General features: G+C 42.3%; 1 long non-coding RNA gene across 1 annotated transcript; it reads left to right on the top strand.

The window, feature by feature from the left end:
* Positions 1-4,891: 4,891 nt before the first annotated feature.
* On the top strand, positions 4,892-7,682 carry LOC102555562 (uncharacterized). The gene is made up of 4 exons (XR_015642044.1): positions 4,892-5,137; positions 6,353-6,428; positions 6,512-6,614; positions 6,839-7,682. It is a non-coding gene; the product is annotated as an uncharacterized LOC102555562 (long non-coding RNA).
* The last annotated feature ends 1,598 nt before the right edge of the window (positions 7,683-9,280 follow it).

Raw genomic sequence — 9,280 nt, 5'->3', positions numbered from 1 at the left:
TGTCTCTACCTTCTAAGCCCGGAAATACAGGCAGGCTATGAGGACCACCTGGGCTTCCGGCATCTGACCTCTGATTTTGTTGCATAAGCAACAAACTCTTGGACCATTGAGCCATCTACCACCCCCCCCCCAAGTTCTAAAGGTTTTCTCCTTAATTGCAAATTTTTCTCTTACACTCATTAACCAACTAGACACCCATTAAAAGTATTTATTTTTAGAAATTAATAATCATTCATTATTAAACCTATCATTGTGAGCCATTTCTATTTTATACTGAATTCCTGGGAAACTAATGGTGACCACCACATGATCCAGATCGGGCACTCACTAGCTGGAAAGTGTTTCTTTTACCATAGTGAATGCCAAGTGAGCAGGTAAAAAGATGGGAAGTGTAACGAAGCCTAAATAGTTTAGTACTGGGAAAGTTTCAGCTGTCTGCAGAAGGAGAACCATTCTGGGCTTCCTGGACAAAGGTCGTTTTGGAGGTCTGTGGCAGAACCTTCCTCTAGTGAATAAAGATTTCAAAGAACCAACCACTGGGCGAGTAGGCAGGACTTCCGGGTCAGAGAGAGGAAGAGAAGAGACGGGAGAAAGATACTTCTTTTTGCACGGGACTCAATGTAGATTGCGAGAGGTCCTTGGTTTAGGTGGCAGATCCACCAGGATGCGCCACCAGAGAATTTATAACTTAAATTAGTTATAAATTAGGATGCTAGTTTCTGCGCCCAGTGATTGTGTTGCCTGTTGATTCTAAACTAAGATCGTGTGGTGTTTTCCTTCACTCAGCGACTCAGCTGGGTTCCAGAGAAAGGTATGGTGGCAGGGCAGCCCAGCCAGCCACGAGAATTTGAAAGCATGGGGCATGCGTGGCAGCGGCCTGCCATGGAAACTTACCGAGCGGGGTGGAGAGATTTTGGAGCTCTGAGTCAGAGTCTCTGCTGGCCTGTCCATGTTGGTGCCATGCCAGTGGTAGCATGGGATGCTTTTTAACTTTTCACACAACCCATGTCTCAAGGTCGAAGCCAAGCACTTCAAGTTGCTCCATTCTTGACTCCATCACAAACATCACTGGGTCTAGGTGGACTGAATAGTACTTTTCCTCAAGACTGCACTCTCTGAACACCAGAACAGTGCAACTTTACACCAAAAGCATCATTTAGCTGGGGATGGGTAAGGGGTTTCAAAGGTTAATAGCGCTTGCTTGTATCCATAAGGGTGGAAGTTTGGATCCCAGAACCCACACTAAAAGCTTGAAGTGGTCCCTCAGATGCCCGTAGCTCTGGTGTAGAGGTGGACTGAGACCAGACAACGGGGTTTCTGTGACTCGCTGGGTTATGTCTTATCCGATTGGGTTCAAGAAGATATCCTGCCTCAGAGGAAAAGGTGCAAAGCGATGCAGGAGATAACCTTAAGGAGCAAGGACATTTGGTGATCGCATTGCTTACATGCTGAGTGTATCACGCTGTCTTTTCTTCCTAGGTCCGAGATAGGTGGTGATAGGTTTCACTTGGGGTGATGGATCAGATGAAACCAGTGGGATTTGTGCTGCTGGTGATCATCCGTGATGGTCACCTGGAGAATAACTCCAGTGGACGGAAGATCTTGTGATTGGTGGGAGAATCTATCATTGTACTCTGGACGTTTCATAATGACACTGGACAGGTCTCTCTTTCTCTGGAGAAGAGAAGAGTTTTGAAAGGGATCCTGATAAGCCTTCGTGCGGCTCCATATTTTCTAATTCTCAGACCAAATAAGCCAAATGAGAAACTTAGTGTTCTGGTTTCCTTTGCTGCTGTGATAAAACATTCTGGTCAAACGAACTTAGGGAGGACAATTTCTTAGAAGCCTTACACGACCCGGTCACAGTCTATTGATGATGGAAGTCAGGGAAGGAACGGAGGAGGAACTCTCTTTGTCGGCTCCCTCCATGACTCGCACTTAGGGGTTTCTTTTGTTTTGTTTTGGTTTGTCTTTCTTTTTCTTTTCTTTTGTTAAAAAAATAAACCAGGGTCCACCTGCCTATAGATGGAGCATCGTCTAATAATCAAGGCAATCCCTCACAGACCAATGTGATCTGCCTGATTTGACGATTGAGGCTTTTCTGCAGATGAATCTAGAAAGTGTGAGAGTTAGAGCCAGGGCTAACCAGAATGCACAGCCAGGCACCCCTTCGGTCATTTCCCATCGGCCACAATGTAAATATATTTTAAAACAAGTTACTGATTTGTAACTTTGTAATCATCATTTTCACAGCTTTTCATGTCTTGAAGTAAGGTGTTTTTTTCCCTTGCAAATAGTTTTTTTTTTTTCTGGTCAAAAGATATGGTTACAAAGGTTTGGTTATATCCATTTGTTAATTCATTGCATTTTTTTTTCCCCGAAGAAGTTTCACCTTGTGCTTCCAAATCTCCAATTATCCTTAAGAATGGACTGGATCAAGCATCTACCCCATAATAAGCTCTTTTTTTTTTATCTCTGTAAGACGGTGAAATTTAAGAATCAAATATCAATTCAAATGTCAATTCAGAAGGATTCCTCAAGATAGCATACATCATTTATAATAGCTTCCAAAGAAAAAGGAATGCTAAGTCTTTTTTACAAGAGATGGGGAGCTGGCTCAGTAGCTAAGATCATGTGCTGCTTTTCCAGGGTCCCAAGTTCAGATCTCAGCAACAAAGTCAGGCATCTTGCAACAGCCTGTAACTTCAGCTCCAGTGGATCTGATGTCCCCTTCTGGCTTCCAAGGGCACTACACTTATCTGCAAAAACCTCAAACACACACACACACACACACACACACACACACACACACACACACTCTCTCTCTCTCTCTCTCTCTCTCTCTCTCTCTCTCTTATAAGATCTTATAATAAATAGAAATGATATCTAATTTTTCTCCGTGTCTCATAATATAATATTAGAGCACAGGATGCAAGATCTTATGGGATTTTGAATTAAATTCTCATTTTGCCACTTGCTGGTATGACAAATATCAACTTGTTTAAATACTCAAAACCTCCAGTTTTTGTATAGGCTTTCAGAGTATCATCCACATAAGCTAGCTGTAAATTACATGGTGTGCTGGTGGTAGGATAGGATGATACAGATAAAGGGGCTTGTCACTAAGTCTTAGTTTCAAAAGGAGAGAACCAAGACTTTGGGGTTTTTCTCTGGCATTCATATACAGGCTCTGTCACACACCCCTCCTGCAAGAAACTGAAAAGAGTAAATGTGGAAGAATAATTTAGATAATAAAAGATCAGAGGAGTTAATTATTGCCATCATAATTATTAGCAGTAATTTATACTTGTGTCATTTCTGCCTAAGTGAACATTGTTCTCATGAACTCGGACATTCAGTATCCTGCTAATATCCTTGTCGCAAAGCTTTCTTTGCTTAGCATTTTATGTGGGCGAGTATCTTACATGCATGAATGTTAGCATTTTATATATCTAGTCAAGTCCAGAAAACAGCATCAGATCCCCAGTAACTGGAATTACAAAGCATGGTAAGCCACCATGTGGGTGCTGGAAACTGAACCCAGGTCCTTTACAACAGAAAACAGTGCTCTTAAACACTGAGATATTTGCAGGCCTCTACTTAGTATCATTAAACATTTTCCTATTGTCCTGGAGTTCCAGGCAAAGCATTTTGTTATCACCCCTCCTGAGTCTCTATTATTTATTTACTCTCTGGACTTTGTTTCTGCACTTGGAAGGGATACTCTTGTAAAAAAAACATCTGGGATAACAAAATGTAAACAAGGAATCTTTTGCCCTTGAAGTCAGTCTCTGTCAATATCAAAGACTTAGAGAAAGAAAAGCCCTCAGAAATTTTTTTTGCTTCTTCCACATTGGTTATTTTTAACAGAAAAGATAAGCTTTCGTGTTGGTTTCCTGGAGTTGCTATAAAAATTGTAACACCTTCCAAAAACTTAGGTGTTCTAAAACAGCAGAAATATATCCTGCCACAGTATAGAACACAGGAATTTAAAATGGACATGATCTGAGAGACTGTCCTGTTCTTCTGTCAACCTCTGGTGATTGCAGTTACCCTTGATGTCCCTTAGCTATAGAAACACCATTCTAATCTTTACCCCAACTTTAAATTTAATTTTTACTCTATTGTTTTATGGTGTGTGTGTGTGTGTGTGTGTGTGTGTGTGTGTGTGTGTGTGTGTACCTGCATGTGCATGTTCTTTTTTGTGTGCAGGTAGATATGCATGTGTGTGCAGTTAGAGATCAGAGGACACCCTTGGATGTGACTCTGGGAGCCATCTACCTTGCTCTTCTGACAGGATGTGGAACTTGCTGGCTAGGCTGCACTATATGGCCAGGGAACCTCAAGCGCCTGCCTGTCTCTCCCACGTTGGCACTGGGGTTATAAACACAGTGATCCATTTCTCTGTGGGAGTTGGAGATCGAACTCACCTTCTCACACTTGCAAGGCAAATGCTTTAACCACCAAGCCATCTACCCAGGCCTCTGGCCCCGTTTTTAAATGGCCTTATTCCTTTGTGATTCGTTTGTATTTCTGTATATCTGCTAATCTTATACACCTTCTAAAGATGATAATCATTGGGATTAGGGCTAAGACTAATCCACTATGACTTTATTTTTGAGCATCTGTCACTGCAGTTGGAGTCTCAAATAGCTTTGGGGGAATAATAAATAGTCTTAGAAAAGTACAAAGAAAAGTGGAATTGGGGGGAATAAAGGAAGAACTTTATCATAAATTCACCATAAATTCATCACTTGCATTTGCTTTCCTCTTGCAGGCACATGCTCACAGACTATACTTAAGCTAAGGCAGCTACGAGGTCATAATCATATTTGTGCTCTTTCACTGGCTGAAACATCTACATATGGCACCTGACTGCTCCAAATCTGGCAGTGTGATACAGTGAGGGAGCCTGGTGTAAATCCTGGTCCTGCCACTTGATGAGCGTATCACGGACGAGGTCAATATAGTGGTATGATTTGGAATGTATACTCTGATCTTAAGTGGATCAGGTGTGTGAACTTGGCCTTTATTGGCTGGCAACATTCATCTTTGGGGAAGAGACCATGGGAAAAGAAGAGAATCAAGAGAATCGGGTCATGCTTGAATCTCACTGAGAAAGCAAAATAGACATCAGGTGTGGATGGATGAAGGGAACTGGGTGGATGAGGGAATGGGAAGGAAGGGGGAAATGAGCAAGAGGAATCAAGTAGGGGGAGAACCAGAGGGAAGGAGCACAGGGAGAGAGAGCTGGAATCTTCGGGGGTGGGAGTAGATCTCTGGGACGAGCTAGACACCTAAAATGATGGAAACTACCAGGAACCTGCAAGGATGACGTCAGCGAAGACTCCTAGCAACGTGGGACAAGGAACCGGACAACACTTCCAGTGGAGGGCTGGGGCACCAACTCAGCCACAAAACTTTCGACCCACACACTGTCCTGCCTACAAATGTACAGAGATAAAGTTGGATCAGAAGTTGAGGGAGTAGCCAACCGACGACTGGCCCAGCTTGAGACCCATGCATGAGAGAGAGTCCAACCCTGGCATTATCAATGATTCTCTGATATACTTGCAGACAGGAGCCTAGCATAACTGTCATCTGAGAAAGCTTCATCCAGCAACTGGAGGAAACAGATGCAGAGATGTACAGCAAACATTAGGCAGAGCTTGGGGAATCCTGTGGAAGAGGGGGAGGAAGGGTTGGCAAAGCCAGAGAGGTCAAGGACACTATAAGAAAACATACAGAATCAATTAACTTGAGCCTGTAGGAACTCACAGAGACTGAACTAACAAACAGAGAGCACACATGGGACAGACCTAGGCCCTTGGGCACATATTGTACAGCTCGGTCTTCTCGTGGGACCCCTAACGGCAGGAGCAGTGGCTCTATCTGACTCTGTTACCTAACTTTGGATCCACTCCCCCTAACTGGGGTACCTATCCTAGCTACGGTAGCAGATGCTCCTAGTCTTACTGTAACTTCATATGTCAAGCTAGGTTGATATCCAAGAGACCTTCCCTTTCCTGAGGAGAAGAGAAGAAGGGGTGGATAAAGGGAGGGAAAATGAGAGGGAGGGTCTGGGAGGAGAAGGGGGAGGGAAAGATGTGGTCAGGATGTAAAGGAAATAAAAGAAAAATAGAAATAGCATGGGCCTTTGATATTCAAATTCCTTCTTTGCAGCCAGCACTATTGCATTATAAATTTATCTATTTGCAGAAGAGGAATTAACTAAATTCTTTTGGAACTAGTGTCTATGTTTAGGGGAAAAATTGTAAAGCCAGGGATTTGGGTCATTGAGTACTCTCAAAATATATAGAAAATGCAATATTCATGACTCGTGTTCCTCTAGGCATTTGGAATTGGAAAGAAAGAGCTGTAACAGTGTCTCTGCTTTCCAGTTACAAGAAGGACATTAAGAGATAACGGTAAGGTGTTAATCAAGATTTGGGTCACAATAGTATCTGCTAGGCAGTATGAAAAATTCATGACAGTCCATTGTTCCTGCCAGGATCAACTGTGGAAGGATGCTGGTGTTCTAAATGTCAGCAGAGCCACGGCAGCACAGAAACCTAAAGGCAACACATTCCAGAGAAGGCACCACCTTTCAAAAGGTAGACAGACAAGAAATACCCTCTAATACGAAGATGGCGATATATGAAAGGGACTAGGGGTAAAAACCGTATGCTCTGCAAATAGTAACCCTGGTAAAATTAGTCTGCTATGCCAGAGAGTATGCTTCAGCATGGGAACCACTTTTTTAAGCAAAAGGGGTGTACTTTAAAGTAATAAAATAGGTAGATGACAGTATTGAATGCATATTGTCTTCTCTCTTTAGGAGGCCACGGCAGGAAAATCCCGTGAGCATCTTGGATAGCATCTGATATTCTAAGGGGGTGGGGAGGAGATAAGAAGGTTCATTATTCTAACACCATTGAGATCACCGTGTCATTGATCTAAAGGATGCAATATTTTCATGTATCAAGTACTACACTCCTCTGAGGCATTGGCTGCTTCAATTAGCAGAGGCGGAAGTAGCTACTGTTGGTTACTTAAATTCATCTGAGTAAGCGAGGAAGAAGGAGGACTTGAACATGAACTGGGTCACATTAAAGGTCAACAGAACAACAAACTAAACCAGAAAGTGCAGAAGTTAGGACTAAACGGAGACTACACAGGGTCAGAATTTTCTGCACCAGCACGAGGATATAGGGGAAATAGCAACAGCTGAGTAATGTACACTTGAATTCGCTGTTACATTTGGTCCTGCAGCTACCACGGAAGTCAACATGGTTAGTCGATACCCACGGATCAGCTGTTAAGAACCTTCCTGAAGGCTGTGTCTCAAGTTTTCCCTAATTTCATCCTTACTCTTATGAAATAAATGGACTCATCTCATTGTTGGTCGAAAGTTAATGAGGCAGACCTCCAACGAAGCCCAGTGTTAAAATGGCAGCAATTTCTTAAAGAGAAGATTGGCCAAAGAGATGGTTCAGTGGTTAGGAGCACTTACTGCTCTTGTAGGAGGCTCCTAGTACCCACACATTGGCTCACAAACATCTGTAATTCCAGTCCCAGGAGATCTGGCTTCTGAAGGCATCAGTCATGCAGACGGAGCACAGATACACATGGAGGCAAACGCACAAAACAAAAATAAAACTTAAAATAATGGTTAAAAAAAAAAAAGAGCTGAGGTTTCTATCTTCTGAAGTACTGAGGATTTCTCTGACTCCACCCCCTCAATCTTCATGCCTTAAACATTCATGTAATTCAAGCCTTTTGGGGATTCAAAGCCTCAGATCAAGTACACGTGGATACAGTACTACCCGATTCTGAAGAAATTGTTCAACAAGGAGGAGGTGGGACTCAGTTCGATATTTTTAGTGCCTTTGGGATTCCATGGAAGTAATGCAAGAGCATGTCTTCCCACCAAAGAGATTTAAAAACCATACTTTCTTTTACTTTTCTATCTCCTCCCACACCACTTCTCTCTGCCAGAATCTCATATGTTACCCCAGTCTGTTTTAAACTCTCGTGCTCAGGGGTCTTCCCGCCTCAGTCTGCTGAGTCTAGCTGACACCACACACATTCACTTTGGTAATGGGTCATCCACTGTGCCTGACTTTAAGAAGGTTTTTTTTTTTTTTTACCAATGAACTTTTAGCTCCTATGAGTTCAATTGCATATGCAACTGTGATATAATGTCAACCACTATAGAGTACCACATGAATCTTACTATTCAAACAAAAACAGTGGAAAAAATATAATTCTAAATATTGTTCAGTCTTTTTGATCCCTTTGGGACTTCTACTAAAAGCTAGGGAAGAGAAGGGGACATCATAGAGTGGACTCAGGATGTTGTTTGTTGTTCTCGAACAAACTCAGGGGACAATTACAAAAAAGCAAATCTAAATCAACAGCAGAGAGTTAAGACAGAAGGGAGGCTAGAAGAGACATGCAAACCAAGTCATTCATTCAATCATTCTTTCATTCATGCAACTTACACACCTACACCTACTCTCTCCTGGAGACTGAAGTTTCAGGGGCGAGGCAGGAGTCATCTCCCGCTTATGCAATCGCTAGTCTGCCTGGAATGAATTACTGATTGGATGTTGTGCGTAATTCATCCATGTGGTGCTCACTGAGTAGGCATAATGGTTCTTCCCTGATCATGGAGCTAGCAGTTAGACAGAGCTGCTATGCTATGTGACCATGTCACTTGCCTGTCCCAGCTAAAGGATTCCTAGCTAACATTACTGCTTCTACTTCATAAAACTGACTTTTGGATGCTTTAAGAAAAAGTTATCGCTAATTTTGTTTGGATGTGCTAAATGTTTGGGCAAATTTCAGAGCCAGGTCCACTTGGCAATGTTCTGACTCCTGTACCTTGGCAAAGAGAGGGATTTCTGTGGGTGATTGTTCTTCTGAACATGTTTTCCTGGATCAGCTATGCCACCTACACTGTCCTTTTATTAACATAACACCATCCTATTAATTTTTACTTTGAAGATGTTAATATGTACAAATTATATTTTTCTTGTTTACATATGAGCTTGTCAGTCATATGCCGCATTATTTATAACAGCACAGTGTCCTGTATTCCTTTCTTTAAAGCACTCAGTCTTCTTAAGCAGAATTTAAATTTGATAATATAAATCTTTTGGCATGAGGTAAAGGATTTTTGGTAGGCAGGTAGCATTTAGACAATATTGTAATGGCCCAGGAAGCTTGCTGGGATTTACACACACAACTTGAGTTATAGGTGGCTTTGGCAAACTGG

The sequence above is a fragment of the Rattus norvegicus genome, chromosome 17, assembly GCF_021556685.1.
Source record: "Rattus norvegicus strain SHRSP/BbbUtx chromosome 17, alternate assembly SHRSP_T2T, whole genome shotgun sequence".
NCBI classification, from domain to species: domain Eukaryota; kingdom Metazoa; phylum Chordata; class Mammalia; order Rodentia; family Muridae; genus Rattus; species Rattus norvegicus.
The sequence above is the reverse complement of the archived record's forward strand: the minus strand, read 5'-3'. Positions and strand labels throughout refer to the sequence as shown.